General features: G+C 45.7%; 1 long non-coding RNA gene across 1 annotated transcript; it reads left to right on the forward strand.

Annotated features, from left to right (window-relative positions):
* The first annotated feature begins 3 nt into the window (after positions 1–3).
* On the forward strand, positions 4–4312 carry LOC120402067. The gene is made up of 3 exons (XR_005596941.1): positions 4–125; positions 1138–1233; positions 3473–4312. It is a non-coding gene; the product is annotated as an uncharacterized LOC120402067 (long non-coding RNA).
* Positions 4313–17324: the final 13012 nt, after the last annotated feature.

The following is a 17324-nucleotide window of genomic DNA, read 5'->3' on the forward strand; positions in this document are numbered from 1 at the left end:
GTGGCTGTACCGAATGGCAGAAAGATTACTTGGAGCAGGTTGCCAGAGCTGTCACTGTGATATGAGGAGTACCCTGTACATGTACCTTGAAGGATCAAGCATGCATCATTTCAGTGCTGAGTTGTGTAGGTTGTATTAGTAGAAGTGCACAAAATGTCTGCTTGCCACGGAGATTATCGGCAGTCTGGTGGCATGCATGACAGCAGTGTCTCTGGGGCTTAGTGAGGGGTAAGCGAAGGCAATGGCTCAGAAGGAATCCTTAGGCAAGGGTGAACTGATAGTAACATATTGCAAGTCTGGGGTCATCTGTGTGGTGTAGACTTTATATTTGGGTATAGATCAAGTGTAGGGAACTCCTGTTTGCTAAACCAGACCTAACTTGAGTTTTGCCTTAACAAACAGGTGTTAGACACTGTTGTATATGCTCTGTTGTATAGAGCTGTTCCCAAAGTGTTCTTGAGCACCTGTAAGGGTAGAGTGCTAGTGTGTGTGATCCTGGTGTGTTGGGACATTGCTTGACAACAGAGGTAAGATTGGGGGTGGGGGTGGTGTGTACCAGACCTAGTTATTTCCTAGTTTTCAGAGATTTACGTGTAGGTGCTCTTGATCGTTCTAGAAGGGACGAGGGAGGCACTGTCAGTCAGTCTCAACTCTGTGTTAATGAAATGTACGGGCAGTGAATAACCAATAGGCTTTGTTCTCCTCCACCCCAGAAAAGGAAAATATTACTTGTGGTGTGATCATTTATGGAACAGCACCCATTTCATCCCAAAGAATCGTAAATAGTAACATAAAAGTTACTGTCCATAGTGTAGCAGTGAACTAAAATCAGTTCACCAGCCACTGAAATACTTCCGCCTTGGGGGTGGCATGAGGAGAGAACACCCACAATATCACCACTGCACGCTGGGGTGTTGTGAAGCTTAGCTCACTCATATTTGTAAAATGCTTTGAGTTCTTGGAAGGTCTTACAGAAGAGCAAAGTATGATACCATTTACACGCACAGGGCCCGATTCCATAGGTGCTGGATCTAGGAGTGCGGCGGGGGTGGGTGGGGTGTGTGTGCTGCAGCACCCCCTGGCTTGAAGTGGCTTCCATTGTATACAGGGTTTACAATCTGGTCCAATGGCTTTCAGCACCTCCACTATACAAATTGTTCCAGCACCCATGTCAGATTCTGGTCTGTCTGACTGACACCCATGCAAGCTGAGGCAGAATTTAGCCCAAAGACAGTAAGTAGCTTTGCTTTTTCAAAAACACAACTTGAATTTAAGTTTGGTACACAAATCTTCTACCTGTGGCTTAGGGTGACCAGACAGCAAGTGTGAAAAATCAGGATGGGGGTGGAGGCTGTATAAGACAAAGCCTCAAATATTTGGCTGTTCCCATAAAATCAGGACATCTGGTCACCTTACTATGGCCTTTTTTTTAAAAAAAAAAAAGGCCAATGAAGTGCTGTGGAAATCAGGGGCTTATGATATCCTATAAATAAAATTATGTAATAAAGTTTCTCATTGGATAACAGCCTCCTGCTCAGAAATAAATTTCTTGGGTCTGATTCTCATTTCGTGCTGCTGTAAATAAGAAGTAACTCCATTTCAGTAAGTGTAATTAAACAGGTTGAACCTCTCTCGTCCAGCACCCTTGGGACCTGGCCGGTACCATACCACAGGAGGTCAATGCAGAGTGCCAGCAGGTCTCCATAGGCACAGGAAATAGGGGTGCAGGGGATGCTGCAGCACCCCCAAACTTTGCTCCCAGAGTAGTCCCCCGCCTGGGGGCTCCAATGCTGGCCCCAGGTCCAAGCCACTGGCCCCTCACCCGGGGTCCCAGCTGCTAGCCCAGGTCCTCCCACTCCCTTCCAGAGCTTGAACGCCGCAAATCAGCTGTTTGCGTCACTCTGGAAGCGCTGGGAGGGAAGAGGAGGGGTTTGTAAGCGTGGAGGGAAGGGGCAGAGCGGGGAGCTTGGTGCTGGTGGAGGTTCCACACCCACTAATTTTTCCCTGTGGTTGCTCGTATCAGTGTAAAACTGGTGCAAGGTCAGAATCAAGGCCCCTGTCTTATCTTGCCTTGGCATAATTAGATAAATGCTCCTGCTTTTTCCATCAGTGTTTAGGAAGTGTCTGAAGACATTTATCCTGTAACCTCATATTCCATTGGTCATAGTGGGTCAAATTAATCTCTGGTCTAAATTCACTGAGGTCAATGGAGCTACACCAGGGATTAATTTGGCCCCAGGTGTTTCTTCTCTGTAATTCATATAACTTACTTCTTTCTGGAAAGTGCCTCCTCTCCTTGTGGTGAAGAGGAGTGAGTGCTGTCCAGGAGCTCCTGCCAGTGTCGAGCTCAGGCTCTTTTTCTCTGTAGGGCTCTAGTGAACTTCGATTACTTTGAGGAAAGTGTCTCCTCTGAGGTCTGAGCCAGGTTGAGTCACTTTTTCCTTCCACCATACACAAGGATTCCCTTGTCATGTTCAGTTCAATCAGGCGCTTTTTCTCTGCGTCACCCATTGTATCTAGGTGGGTGTCTTTCTTATAAGTAGAATTCCTAATAAAAAAGCAAACAAATCCTCACGTAAACAGAGTATTTGGCTCTGTTCGCTTGCCATGGAAGTGAAACTTAAGATGTGTCCACAGTGACAAACAGCCTGATTCTGACTTTGCTGGTGTAAATCAGGAGTAACTCTGAAGTCAGTGGAGTAACAATGGTGAAAAGCCAATCAGAGCAGAATCAGGTCTCGTATTTTCTTGAGCTCTAAAGATTTTGTCCTTGTGTTAACGTAGGGGACTCCCCAAACTTCAATGAGAACCACACACAGAAATTCAAGGGCAGAATTTGGCTAAATCAGATTAAAATATGTGAGTAAAATTTTCATGAGTTTAAGTGATTTAGGAGCCTATGGCTTGGCCTATGCTTACAAGTTTTGCTGGCATAGCTATGTCTGTTACTAGTGTGGTAAAAAATCATACCCTGATAGACATTGCTATGCCACCAAAAGCCCTACTGCAGATGCAGTTATACCAGTAAAAATGTCCATTTGCCAGTATAGCTTATATTATTCAGGAAACTGGTATAAGCTGTATTGGCAAAAGCACACTTTTGGCTATATAAGCTAGGTCTCCACTAGAAGCATTTGCTGTTATAGCTTGCAAGTGAAGACAAGACCTAAGGCCTTCTGTCAGTATATGCTGCATCTACACTAGGAGGCTATGTTGACATAGCTATACTGACATAGGCTCTGTAGTGTAGATATTGCCTATGAGTGCTTTGCTGATGAAGGTATACTTGTATGGTATACCCTCAAAGCACTCCCAATGTGGACGCAGCTTATACTGGCAAAAGTGTCTTTGATTTGAAAATGGGGCTTAGACTCCTAAGTTATTTAGGCACATTTGAAACATTTACCCTGTATCTCTTTTTTACAGATAAAAAGAGAAATAAACTATTCAACTACATATTTTCTTATCCTAGGAATGAACAACAACAACAACAACAACAAAAAATACAAGATGCCTGATTCTAATCTAATTTACACTGGAGTAATTCAAGAAGATCTTCACTGAAGTCAGTGGAGTTAGACTGTTGTAAAACCAGAGTGAGTTTAGAATCAAGCCTTAGAAGTCTAATAACATATTAATTAATAATACTTTAAAATCTTCAGATGGAGTCTCCTAAATACAAAAAGGTCAATTGAAACTGCAGGTTAAATTTAGGCAGAATATAGTTCCTAGAGTTGGACAAATTGTTAGTGTTGAATCATTTATTTAGTTAATTTTGCCTCTTCTGAATTGTTGGTGAGCAGCTTAATCATTAAATAAATTTGAGAAAATTTTAACATTAAAAAATTCTTGGCTTGTAGCTTATTTACAAGCAATTTGTATTTTATATTCAAAAAATATTTAAGGATTGATTGGACACATAGGTCACATGGTATTTTTTTCTGCTCCACGATTGGATGACCATAATCTTTAAAGGTTTCTGATGCATACCTGTTTTCTATGAATTCATAATTCCCTTCCTCTGGATATTTTCCAATATTCACTAAAAAGGCATGGAGTCAGCAAACATCCATGCCAGAACTAGTTTGCTAGAGTATTTTGGAAAAGCAAATGTAGCCAGAGGGTTAACTTTTTTTAATGCAGTATATATTCATAGAACTATTCTAGCTGTAATAATTACCTACATTTAAATAGTGCCAAAAAACCAAGGCTCAAATCCTTGATCTTGTCAAAACTGCCAGTGCATAAAATGTGAGAACTTAAAGGACATTTGTTGCAAAGAACATAGTTTCTTGTCTAAAACAGAATGTTACTATTAGACCCATCTAAAAAGCTCATAGGTAGCTTACAGAATATTATTTGATTAAAATGCCTTCTGTGATCTCTCCGAAAAGCTTATCGAAAATTTCTAACATTACTCAAGCTTGGTTTAAAAAAAAACAAAACACCCTAACTTTCCCTAAGCATCTTGGGGTAGGGTTTGTTTTTTAAATCTGTGTTTGTATAGTCCCTATTCCACTGGGATCCTGGTCCAGGACAATACAAACAAATAATAATGGGGCTGGAAGTGAAAGTCTCTTAAGATATATATCTTATCAATAATAATATCTTAACAATATAAAAACACTACACACCTGAGCCTCAGCAGTGCTGTATTTTCCGGGGGGGGGGGGGGGAGGATGTGATGCCCAAGCCAAATTTCAGTGGTAGAGAGAAAAAACAAAGGAATGTTTGCCCAAGGACTTTGGAACAAGGGGCAGTTGGTGAAGATCCATATTGCCTAGCAACTGACAATTCAACTGGTCATGGTTCCATCGCAACTGATGTCTCCCATCTATGCCTTAAATTACCAGGTAGGACCAGCTTTTCTCACTTCTGCATGGCAGCTACAATGAGCCAAATCTTGTAACTCCAATAAAGGCCAATGAATTTCACTACACTGAGGTAGGCAGCATCGGAGTCCATGCACCTTGCATAATCCAGTTGTGCTCCATGGGGGAATGCACAGCACAAAGGGGTGATGGGATTAGAAGGTCAGTGAGTACAGATCCAAGAACCACACCCTACCAGCACGGGTAGCTGCAGCCAAGAGCACTGAGGATGCAGTGCTTCTTCTGCTGAGGTTATATGCGGGTTGTAGGCAACATTCCCCAGCAGGGGCCACACTAGATGAGCTGCCAGCAACTGACACCTTAGGCGAACCATGCAATCAGCACCACCCACCCCCAAGGGCAGATCTGGGCTGAAGTTTTTGGTAAACTGGGAAACATTTTGCCCCTTTTTTCCTTTTAATGTTTTTTAAGTTTTGGGTTTTTTTTTAAACAGAAGCTTAATTATTCAGTTTGTCCGTCCTTCCATCTCTCCAACCAATGTTTCTGAGATCAGATAAAATAGAAACATGAAATTTTCAGAATAGATTTGTACATGACAGCTAGATGATATTTCAGTCTGATTTCAAATAAAAATGCATTACAGTATTAAGTATAATTTTTATTATTACAAATCCAAATACATCCATTACGCTATTCTACTTTAACTGCCATTACCACCACATCCAATATAGAAAGAAATAAGAATACTCTTCAATGAACTTTAACCTGTATTTACAAAATACTCCAAATAAAAAACACTCTGTGCTCTTAAAACATGACTTTTCTTGCTTTAAGTTTTGAAAATTCAGTCACTAGTTCTTTTAGATCAATTTTCCCAGCTATTTCATGCTTTATTGACATTGTGGCAAGTCCAACAAGTCTCTCTTGCACCATTGTTGAACACAGATAAGTTTTTATCAATTTTAACTTTGAGAAGCTATGTTCCCCACTAGCTACGGAAACTGGCAAAGTTAAAAGAATGCGTAGAGCAATAAAAATGTTTGGAAAACTGTGTGTGAGTTTATTTTCACAAACAAACTTCAGTACTTCTTCAGGAGTGGAATGTTTCTTAAGTCATCTTGAAAAAGCCTGAAGCTCACTACACAAATCTGTAGCATCAATGTCTTTTGAATTTTCATTAGTCAATGCCGACTCCAGTTTTATACAAAATTCTCTTATCTGTTTTGCTGTTTTCTTTTGCAATCTGTGGAGATCATATAGAAAGCCAAATACTGATTCTAGCTGCTGCATCTGTTGAAATTGAGTGAATAGCAGTATCAAGGACTGCAAAGTAGAAATTCACTTTGAACCTTTGTTTTGGGTTCTGAATGGGTATGCCTTGTCCTTCATATGAAAACTGTTGTTTTTTTTGCCGAATGCGAACTGGCTCCAGTTCAAATTCTGTCGGAAAGTCTATTTCTTCAGTAAGCTCGAGAGAATCTACCAAACCTTTCAAACTCTTTATCACTTCTGAATTCCTCCATAATATTTTTAGTTTGCTGCAATTTTTGAATAGCAGAATGTATGTTCAAGTTCTTTTCCTGAAGCTGCTTACTGGTGAGGTTAATCTCTAAAAGGATATTATACCATAAAATGAGTGAAGTCAAAAATTTGAACCTGGAAAGGACATTTGCAAGAGCTTCTGCATCTGAATGTGCCATATTGCCAGATGATCCAGTAAAGGTAGTATCATCAGAAATTTCAATTAGGGCGTCTTAAATGTTTCCAAGTTCATAGTGAAGAGGCTTCAAAGCATCAGTGTGACTCTCCCATCTTGTCTGACTAAGCGATTTGACAGTTAGAGAATTCACATGGTGAGTCAGAATCTCCCAACGGTGTGTTGAGCCGGAGAAAAACACATAAACACGTTGCACCAGGTCAAAGAAACTGCTTGCCTCCAAAGAGCATCTAGCAGCATCATTGACAACCAGATTCAGAGAATGTGCACTGCAAAGAACAAAAAAGGCCCTAGGATTGATTTCCATCATTTTTTCTTTGCACATCTTTGCCTTTACCCTTCATATTACTCCCATTATCATAGCCTTGGCCATGTAAGTTGTCAACAGATAATGACATTGTTTCAAGCTCTTGTAGAATAGTTTGAGTGATAAATGCTCCAGTCGTCGCCTTCAGTGGTACAAAACCCCAAAAATGTTCCTTTATGAGCACTTCAACATTATCTTCATCTGCAGACTTTTCCATATCCACAAAACAAATCATCATCATTTGTTCAACATGACTCACATCTGGTGTACAGTCCAGTATTATTGAAAAGTATTATGCAGAATGGGCTGCTTCTACAATTTTCTTTTTAATGGCATTTGCCAGGATTTGAATCAGTTCATTCTGCATATTTTTTCCTAAGTAATGAACCTGTGTTTCATGATCAGTTATTTTATGTAGATGCTCCTTCATGACTGAATCAAACAAAGCTAGGTATTCAACAAATTTTAAAAAGTTTCCATTACCTTCAGTGTATAATTTTTCATTTCTACAGCGGCTGCGGAATGCTAAATTTTGCCCACCAAGAACTCTCACTAAAGCAATCAGATGCTCTAATATCTGTTGCTGATATTCTTCTTTTTCCTTGATCACACTTAGATTTTCTTCATCGATAGTTTTTCCTTTTTTCAATTGTAATTCAAGTTCTTTCCAATTTTGAAAACATTCGAAATGTTCTGTACTTCTTTCATGTGAAGAGAGAATTGAAGATGTTTTTCCAGTCCTTCGAACCATTTTCAGTAAGTGATGTACCAATTGCTTGATTTCTAAACAACTTGCAGCAAAAGCAAAACACAGAGTCCTTCGACACTGAATATTGTAACCAGTTTCGATGAATTTCTTCCCCATTAATGAGTTTCCTCTTGTAATGCTGAGCAGACAATTTTCTTTTGTTTCCATCCTTAGGGAAGGGAAATTAATGAACTTGTTCGGGTCCATCTTCCACGAGAACTTCCCGCACACTGTCATCACATCTGGGCCATGAATCTGGGTCCCATACTGTAACTTCTTTGTAACTTCCTCATCCTTTTTCCCTTCTACTTCATTTACTTCAATTTCTGCACGTGTCCCTGAAGGTGAATAAATTTGTCCATGCTGTGAGCTGCCGTCATCTAGAAGTAAGTTTCCATCATGAGTTTCCAAAATGTTTTTTTGTGGATGTGAGCTACCCTCATCTCGAAGTAATATACCTTCATCTTGATGTTCCAAACTGCTTCCATGTGGATGTGAGCTAACCTCCTCTCCAAGTAAAATTCCTTCATCTGGATGCTGTGAACTGACTCTTTATTTGGATTAAAGAGAAGATATTTCAGGAAGGATACCTGCTGTTTTTCTTGGTCCTTTTCCTTCTCAGCCTTTCATTTACAATACTCAGCTCCTGAGGGTTTTCTTTTTCCTCTTTCTGACATTTGAATATTGTTATGTACTGTGCTCCTGGCTGCAAGCATTATAGGGTTAAAGATGGCTGACACACCACATGGTTGGCGATTTAAACCACATTGCAGCCATCCCAACATGTCTTTTCACTGCTTAAAGGTTCAATGATTAGTAACATATACTCACTTACCTATTAAAAGTTAGTTACAGTGTTTACACAGAAACAAAATGACCTTTTTTGATGTTATAACCTGACACCAGTTGTTTGGAAAGTAATCCCCTTCCTCACAGTTACCCTCTTGGAGTGTGACATCATCACTTTCATACTCTATTAAATGTTAACGCTGTTACTTTTCTTTTATTTATTTATTACATGTGAACCAGTTATAACAAAGAAAAGTTCATAATTATGTAGCCCGATAACAATGCTAAGGTTTAATAACGCTTAAAGATACTCACAGGCCTGGTCTACACTAGGCGTTTAAATCGGTTTTACGAGTGTAAAACCGATTTAACGCCACAACCGTCCACACTAGGAGGCACCTTATATCGATTTTAATGGCTCTTTAAATCGGTTTCTGTACTCCTGCCCGACGAGAGGAGTAGCGCTAATATCGGTATTAACATATCGGAATAGGGTTAGTGTGGCCGCAATCGACGGTATTGGCCTCCGGGAGCTATCCCACAGTGCACCACTGACCGCTCTGGACAGCATTCTCAACTCGGATGCACTGGCCAGGTAGACAGGAAAAGCCCCGCGAACTTTTGAAATTCATTTCCTGCTTCGACAGCGTGGAGAGCTCATCATCACAGGTGACCACGCACAGCTCATCAGCACAGGTGACCACGCACAGCTCATCAGCACAGTTAACAATGCAGTCTCCTGAGAATCGAAAAAGAGCCCCAGCATGGACCGCTCGGGAGGTAATGGATCTGATCGCTATATGGGGAGAGGATTCAGTGCTAACAGAACTGCGTTCCAAAAGACGAAATGAAAAAGTATTTGAAAGAATTTCTAAGGCTATGACTGCTAAAGGCCACAGCAGGGACTCCGTGCAGTGCAGAGTGAAAGTTAAGGAGCTCAGACAAGCCTACCAGAAAACCAAAGAAGCAAATGGAAGGTCCGGGCAGGTCGAAAAACATGCCGCTTCTATGCTGAGCTGCATGCAATTTTAGGGGCTGCGCCACAAGTACCCCACCCTGACTGTGGATTCCGAGGTGGGGTTGTAATCTCTGCCATGTCTGAGGATTATGCAGACGGGGAAGATGAAGAGGAAGAAGAAGAGGAAGACCTGCAGAGAGCACACAGCACTCCGTGACCCCCAGCAGCCAGGAGCTTTTATCACCCTGACGGAATTACCCTGCTCCCAGCCCTCACAAGCAACTATTGCAGAGAATGACGCCCTGGAAGGGAGCTCTGGTGAGTGTACCTTTGCAAATAGCAAACAGTGTTTTTTAAGCAAGCCTTTTTTAATGATTGATTTGCCCTGAGGACTTGGGATGCATTCGCAGACAGTATAGTTACTTAGAAAAGTTTGTTAACATGTCCGGGATTGAGAGGAAATCCTCGAGGACATCTCGATGAAGCGCTCCTGTAGGTACTCCAGAAGCCTTTGCAGAAGGTTTCTGGGCAAGGCATCCTTGTTCTGCCCACCGTGGTAGGACACTTTACCATGCCATGCATGTAGCAAGTAATCAGGTATCATTGCGTGGCAAAGCATCGCAGCGTCTGGTCCCGGGGACTGCTGGCATTCAAGAAGCATCCGCTCTTTATCTTGTTCTGTTATCCTCAGCAAAGTGATATCGTTCAGGATAACCTGGTTAAAAATCAGGAATTTAAGTAAGGGGGGTGGCCATTTTTCTACTGGGTTCGTGGAATGCAGCAGCTTAAAAACACTTTCCTGCACGTAGCGAGCGGGGAGGGGAGGTGAAATGCCGATGATCTTTTCTGTTTGGTCACCGGCGAGGCGATCTTCCCAAGCTACCGGAGAAGCAGTGGGTGGGGAGGAAGGTTGTTGATTAGCAGGAGCTAGCGTGGTATTAGCCATGCGTTGGGGGAGGGTAAATCACTGAGACAGTGGCTTACCATGGCCGCATGCAAGCTGAATCCTGATGCCTGGACCTGTGTCTGTGAGATCTGTAACCCCAGAGATGCAAGCAGTCACTATTAAGATGAAAAATGCGACCTTGTAGGGAAATCACATGTGCTATGTAAGGTGAATAGTGCTTTTCACTGTGAAAGAGTATAACCATTGTTCTGTAAAATGTATCTTTCTAAATATTTATCTCCCTCATGCAGCTGCAAATTTTTCAAGCGTCCCTCCTCCATCCCAAAGGCTAGCACAGATAAGGCGGAGGAAAAGAAGACGAGATGAGATGTTCTCAGATATTATGGAAGTTACACGCAATGAAAGAGCTCATCTGAATGAGTGGAAGGACGTGGTTTCAAATTACAGGAAAGAGGCCAGTGAACGTGAGGACAGGAGGGATGAATGTGAGGACAGGAGGGACAACCGAGATGAGAGGTGGCGGCAGGAAGACCGGCAGGAAAATCAGCGGTGGCGGCAGGAAGATCAGCGGTGGCGGGATGCAACTCTGGGGCTGCTGCGTGATCAAACTGACATGCTCCGGCGTCTTGTGGAGCTTCAGGAACGGCAGCAGGATCACAGAGTGCCGCTGCAGCCCCTGTATAACCACCCTCCCCCCTCACCATGTTCCTTAGCCTCCTCACCCAGACGTGTAAGAACGCGTGGGGGGAGGCTCCGTGCACCCGCCCACTCCACCCCCGTGGACAGCCCAACCAGAAGGATGCCGTTACTCTGAATTTTTTTTTAATGGCCTTCTCCATCCCTCCTTTCCTCCTCCCAAAGCACACCCTTACTTCTCTCCCTCTTTGTATAATGAAAAAATAAAGAATTAATGCTTTTAAATGAGAGTGACTTTATTTGCATAAGTAAGCTGTACTCGAAGGGGAGGGGAGTTGCTTACAGGGACTGAGTCAATCAAGGGGTTGGGTGTTCATCAACAAACACAGCAGTCACACTGTACCCTGGCCATTGATGAAGCTCGTTTTCAAAGCTTCTCTGATGCGCACCGCTTCCTGGTGTGCTCTTCTAATCTCCCTGGTGTCTGGCTGCGCGTAATCAGCGGCCAGGTGATTTGCCTCAGCCTCCCACCCCGCCATAAAGGTCTCCCCTTACTCTCACAGAGATTGTGGAGAATACAGCAAGCAGCAATAACATAGGGGACATTGGTTTGGCTGAGGTCTGAGCGAGTCAGTAATGTGCGCCAGCGAGCCTTTAAACGGCCAAATGCACATTCCACCACCATTCTGCACTTGCTCAGCCTGTAATTGAACAGATCCTGACCACTGTCCAGGCTGCCTGTGTATGGCTTCATGAGCCATGGCATCAAGGGGTAGGCTGGGTCCCCCAGGATAACGACAGGCATTTCAACATCCCCAACTGTTATTTTCTGGTCTGGGAAGTAAGTCCCTTGCTGCAGCCGTTTAAACAGAGTAGTGCTTCTGAATACGCGAGCATCATGAACCCTCCCTGGCCATCCCACGTGGATGTTTGTGAAACGTCCTTGTGATCCACCAGTGCTTGCAGCACCATTGAAAAGTACCCTTCCGGTTTACGTACTGGGTGCCCTGGTGCTGCGGTGCCAAGATAGGGATATGGGTTCCATCTATCGCCCCCCCACAGTTAGGGAATCCCATTGCAGCAAAGCCATCCACTATGGCCTGCACGTTTCCCAGAGTCACAACCTTTCGTAGCAGCAGCTTAGTGATTGCTTTGGCTACTTGCATCACAGCAGCCCCCACAGTAGATTTTCCAACTCCAAATTGATTCCCGACTGACCGGTAGCTGTCTGGTGTTGCAAGCTTCCACAGGGCTATCGCCACTCGCTTCTCTACTGTGAGGGCTGCTCTCATCTTGGTATTATGGCGTTTCAGGGCAGGGGCAAGCAAGTCACAAAGTTCCATGAAAGTGCCCTTACGCATGCGAAAGTTTCGCAGCCACTGGGAATCGTCCCACACCTGCAACACAATGCGGTCCCACCAGTCAGTGCTTGTTTCCCAGGCCCAAAATCGGCGTTCAATGGATAGAATCTGCCCCATTACCATCAGGATCTCCAAAGCGCCGGGGCCCGGTTTGAGATAATTCTGTGTCCACGTCCTCATCACTGTCATCGCGCTGCCGTATCCGCCTCTTACTCGCCTCGGTTCGAAGGTCCTGGTTCAGCATATACTGCACGAGAGTGCGCGAGGTGTTTAAAACATCCACGATTGCGGTATGGAGCTGAGCAGGGTCCATGCTTGCTGTGCTATGGCGTCTGCACGGTTCACCAAGCAAAAAGGGCGCGAAACGGTTGTCTGCCGCTGTCAGGGAGGGAGGGAGGGGTGAGGCTGTACCCAGAACCACCCGCGAAAATGATTTTTGCCCCATCAGGCACTGGGATCTCAACCCGGAAATGCCAAGGGGCGGGGGAGGCTGCGGGAACTATGGGATAGCTACGGAGTAGCTACCCACAGTGCAATGCTCCAGAAATCGACGCTAGCCTCGGACCGTGGACGCACACCACCGATTTAATGTGTTTAGTGTGGCCACGCACACTCGATTTTATAAAATCTGTTTTACAAAACCGGTTTATGCAAATTCGGAATAGTCCCGTAGTGTAGACGTAGTGACAATTTGGATTTATAATGCTGAAAGACATTATTCTTTATTCTTTGGCATCAAGAAACACAATTTTCCACAGTATTCACTTGATTCTTAACAATCTACCTGCAACGTGTGTTAAAATGACCATTTGACATGTATCAACTCATGATATCTCCACTCTACATGAATTTCTGGCTATGCGACCGTGATGTATATTTGAGTTAGGTGTCACTAGCATTGCAGCTCTTGCCGCTGGTGGATGTGTTTCACTGTGGTTGAGTTATTGCTTATCAAAACTGTGGAGAGGGTCATCTTGACCCTACATTGCAAATTGGAAAAAAATTGCTAAAATATTATTTATTTTTGCAGTAAATAAAAGATGTGACATATTAATAAATTCTTAGAAATGTAGATGAATTATAATTCATATTCCCTCCGTAGGCACATGGGAATTGAAATAATGACATAGTTATTTTATTTGTATTTTTTTCTTTTTAATTTTTTTTTCATTTGATTTTTTTCCTCGAATTTGGCGGCCCATTTAACTTGGCATCCTAGGCGACTGCCTAGTTCACCTATATGGATGGGCCATCCCTGTTCCCCAGACTTTTGTCAGTCATCCTCATGCACAGCCCATATAGGCCCTGTTTAGACCAGGAAAAAAGGAGTCGTTTTTAAAACATTAGCTAGCATGTTTGAAGTCACACTTTTTAAAATACCACTTAGCATCTAATAGACAGGAATTAACAGCTTTACAAATGTTTAAACACTGGGTATTCAATATGAGGATTCTCCCTAGAAACTCTCTTTCCTAGACATGCCCATGGAGGATTCTCTGAAGACCCAGCAGCAGGGCTGGAGCAAACAATATCTCTAGAACTTTCCATCACAGTTCCAGCAGAATGGCCAGGGCATTCCCTGGCTATATTGTCACTTTTCCTGTGTCACTAGCAGGGCAGACAGCTCTCCCTGTTCAAGAGAGTTCTTTGGAAGGTGGAGAAGTTGACTTCTTTCCCCTTTCCTCCTGTGCTCTATCTCCAGCTGTAGGTCAGGAGCCCTGTGACAAGGTTGCTGAAGCATTGTCAGTGATGGATATCAACTGAATATCCAGCCTGTTTACCTTAAGGAGTGAGCTAGAGATCAATATGGGTTGCACTTGATCTGCAAGGAGGCTGCATCACTTTGGGATTTGCCATGATGATGTGTGGTTGGTTTAGAGTGACCAGATAGAAAGTGTGAAAAATCAGGATGGGGGGTAATAGGTGCCATTATAAGAAAAAGCCCCAAATATCGGGACTGTCCCTATACAATCGGGACATCTGGTCACCCTAGGTTGGCTTTGCATATTTTTTAAATTTCCCATTTGTTGTCATCAAACTTGTGAACTTTTCCTTATTAAAAATGGCTGCTATTTCCTACTTGTTTGACTAGGGCTAAAGCCAAAAGGCCTTCAGTCAAAATGGCCACCATTTATCTTTGCATGGGGGAATTGAGGCTGCCCATAGTAACGATGGCCACCAACTCCCACTGTTTTCAGTAACAATGAAGTCAGGTTGCACTCAGGGAAGATGGCAGTGACTGTGTGAGCAGGGGCGGCTCTAGGCACCAGCAAAACAAGCTGGTGCCTAGGGCGGCCAAATCTAGGGGGCGTCCCCTGCCGCCGAGGGGGGGCGGCAGGCTGGTCCGGCGGACCTGCCGCAGTCATGCCTGCGGGAGGTCCACCGGAGCCCCAGGATGACCGGACCTGCCGCAGGCAGGGGCGGCTCTAGAAAGTAGGCTGCCCCAAGCAGCGCGGAGCGCTGCGCCGCCCTTCCCCGGTCCCGCGGCGGGTCCCCTCTTCCCGCGGCTCCGGTTGAGCTCCTGCCGGCATGCCTGCGGCAGGTCCACCGGAGCCCGGGACGAGCGGACCTGCCGCAGTCATGCCTGCGGGAGCTCAACCGGAGCCGCGGGAAGACGGGACCCGCCGCAGTCATACCTGCGGCAGGTCCGCTCATCCCGGGCTCCGGTGGACCTGCTGCAGGCATGCCGGCAGGAGCTCCACCGGAGCCAAATGCCGCCCCCCCGGGAAACGGCCGCCCCAAGCGCCTGCTTGGCGCGCTGGGGTCTAGAGCCGCCCCTGGCCGCAGGCATGACTGCAGAGGGGGCGCTCGTCCCGCGGCTCGGCTGGACCTCCCGCAGGCATGACTGCGGCAGCTCGTCCGCAAACCGTCCGCAGCCGCGGGGGGTACAGCCGAGCCACGCGGGACCAGCGGACCCTCCGCAGTCATGCCTGCGGGAGGTCCGCTGCTCCCGCGGCTCCGGGGCGCCTCCCGCGCATGACTGCTTGAAGCGGCCAAAACGCTAGAGCTGCCCCTGTGTGTGAGGAGGGGGAAGAGACTGGGATGTTGGCTTGGCAATTACAGATAAATGGGGGACATAGAAAGGAGAGTGTAGGGAAATGAGTGGCAAACAGGGAAAATCTGTAAAAATAGGGAACTGTAAAAGGAGGAAAAGTCTGAGGCCTGGTGAATAGAGAGAGCAGGTGTGGGAGAGTCCTGTCTGGGAACATGGGAGGAGAATGTGAATGAAGGCAGAGGGAGGTAGGGAAAGGAGACAAGAGAAAGACAAGGGAGAGGAATGGCGAAGGCTGGCCCTACCAAGGTTTAGAGAAGTAAGCAGCATCCTGCTCTGAGCAGCCAGCACACTGGCTTGCATGTATGTATTGTTAAGGTTGTATTTTGAATGTGAAATTATCACATACACTTTGGGGATGGGAAACTTCTTGCTAAAGGCTTTTGAAAAAAAATTTTTTTCTGAGGGCTTGTCTACACGGTGCATTAGTCCACATAGCTAGAGCCCTGCAAATCCGCAAATAGCCACTTTATATCCGTGGATAGCTGCATCTGCGGATGCATTGTTTACCATCTTTGCTGATCACTGATCCAAATTTTTGTATCCGTGCAGGGCTCTGAATAGTGAGATTATGAGATAAGGATGCTGGTGCATATAAAAAGGGGAGTGCAGTTCACGGGTCAGACACAAGTTAATTATCTCAGATGCGGATCCAAATTTTTTTTATCTGTGCAGGGCTCTATGCATAGCTGGGAGGGATATAAATTCTAATGCACACCAATATGTTGTGCACTAACTGAATCACATGGACCCTGCTGGCGCACACGGAAAGTTCTGTGGTGCGCATTAATGTAATCCTGTTTCAAACTGTACTACGTTAACATGCAGTAGGGCTCTTTCAGTGCGTGCCAGCAGGGTCCATGTGGGCTAGTACACATTGGGAGTTACAACCTAATTAGTGTGGCACCATGTAGATGAGCCCTGACTCATGGTTTTTGAAAGCTTGGGATTGGCAATACTAGTGTGAGGGAATGAAGCTGTCTCCTCTTGCAGGGAAGGGTGCTATAAAACAATGGGTGTGGTTCCTTGCTTTTTGACCTCTGGCTCTGCGTCTTAGGGAGATCATCTTACAGGACTATCCTACATCTCTCTAGCTGGGCTCTGGCTCAGTGTATAGAGGGAATGCCTTCTCTCATCTCTGGGGCTCTAGTTCCCCAAAGGGAGCAAGAGGGCAGGGGGGTAGACCCTGAACCTGTCTCCCCTGATGGGAGAGGGCTCCTGCAGGGGCAAAAGGCTTGGATTCTCTCCATCACTACTGCAATCTTCCTGGATGGGGCAGGGAGGCTGAGAAAGCCTGTGGGTTGGACTTTCTTCACTGCTAGTCAGGCAGGATATACACTACAGTTTGAAACAGGATTACATTAATGTGCACCACAGAACTTTCAGTGTGCACCAGCAGGTCCACATGAATCAGTTAGTTCACAATGGGTACCCTTGCTGATGTGCATCTCCCACCTGTTCCTGAGCATGGGCTCTCCTAGACAGTAGCTCTGCCGGCAGGCAAGTGGGGTTGGCACTTTCCCCCATCCCCATCTGGGCTCTGGCTCCCCCAATTCAGAGGGTGTTCAGCAGGGAAAGGCCCCTGGCTCCTCTCTCCACATTTTCTGGGCTCTGGCTCCCTCTAGAGAAGTGGTCGTTGCGGGGGTGAGAGGAGCTGGATCCTCTCCCCATCACTTCCATCTTCCCCTTGGGGCAGAGACCGTTAGCACGCGGGGAGGGGCTCCTTTCTTTGGGGAGTCCTCCTGCTGCCAGGGTAGGGCGGCTGGATCCTCCCCCTTGTCCTGTGGGGGGCAGGATCCTACCTCCCTGCCGGGCTCCCGGCTTCCCCACGTGGGGAGCCCCTCTCCCCAGCCCCGGGCTCAGGCCCGGCCGCGGGCACCTGGGAGAGCACGTGGCCTCCGGCAGAGGAAGCGGGAGGGCGAAAGGATGGCGCAGGAGCTCCGCCCCTCTCCGGTGATTGGACAGTCGGCTTTGGGGAGCCTGCCGGGCTGCGCCGGAGCCGCGTGCGCCCGGACCG

Source organism: Mauremys reevesii, linkage group 3 (genome assembly GCF_016161935.1).
Source record: "Mauremys reevesii isolate NIE-2019 linkage group 3, ASM1616193v1, whole genome shotgun sequence".
Classification (NCBI taxonomy): domain Eukaryota; kingdom Metazoa; phylum Chordata; order Testudines; family Geoemydidae; genus Mauremys; species Mauremys reevesii.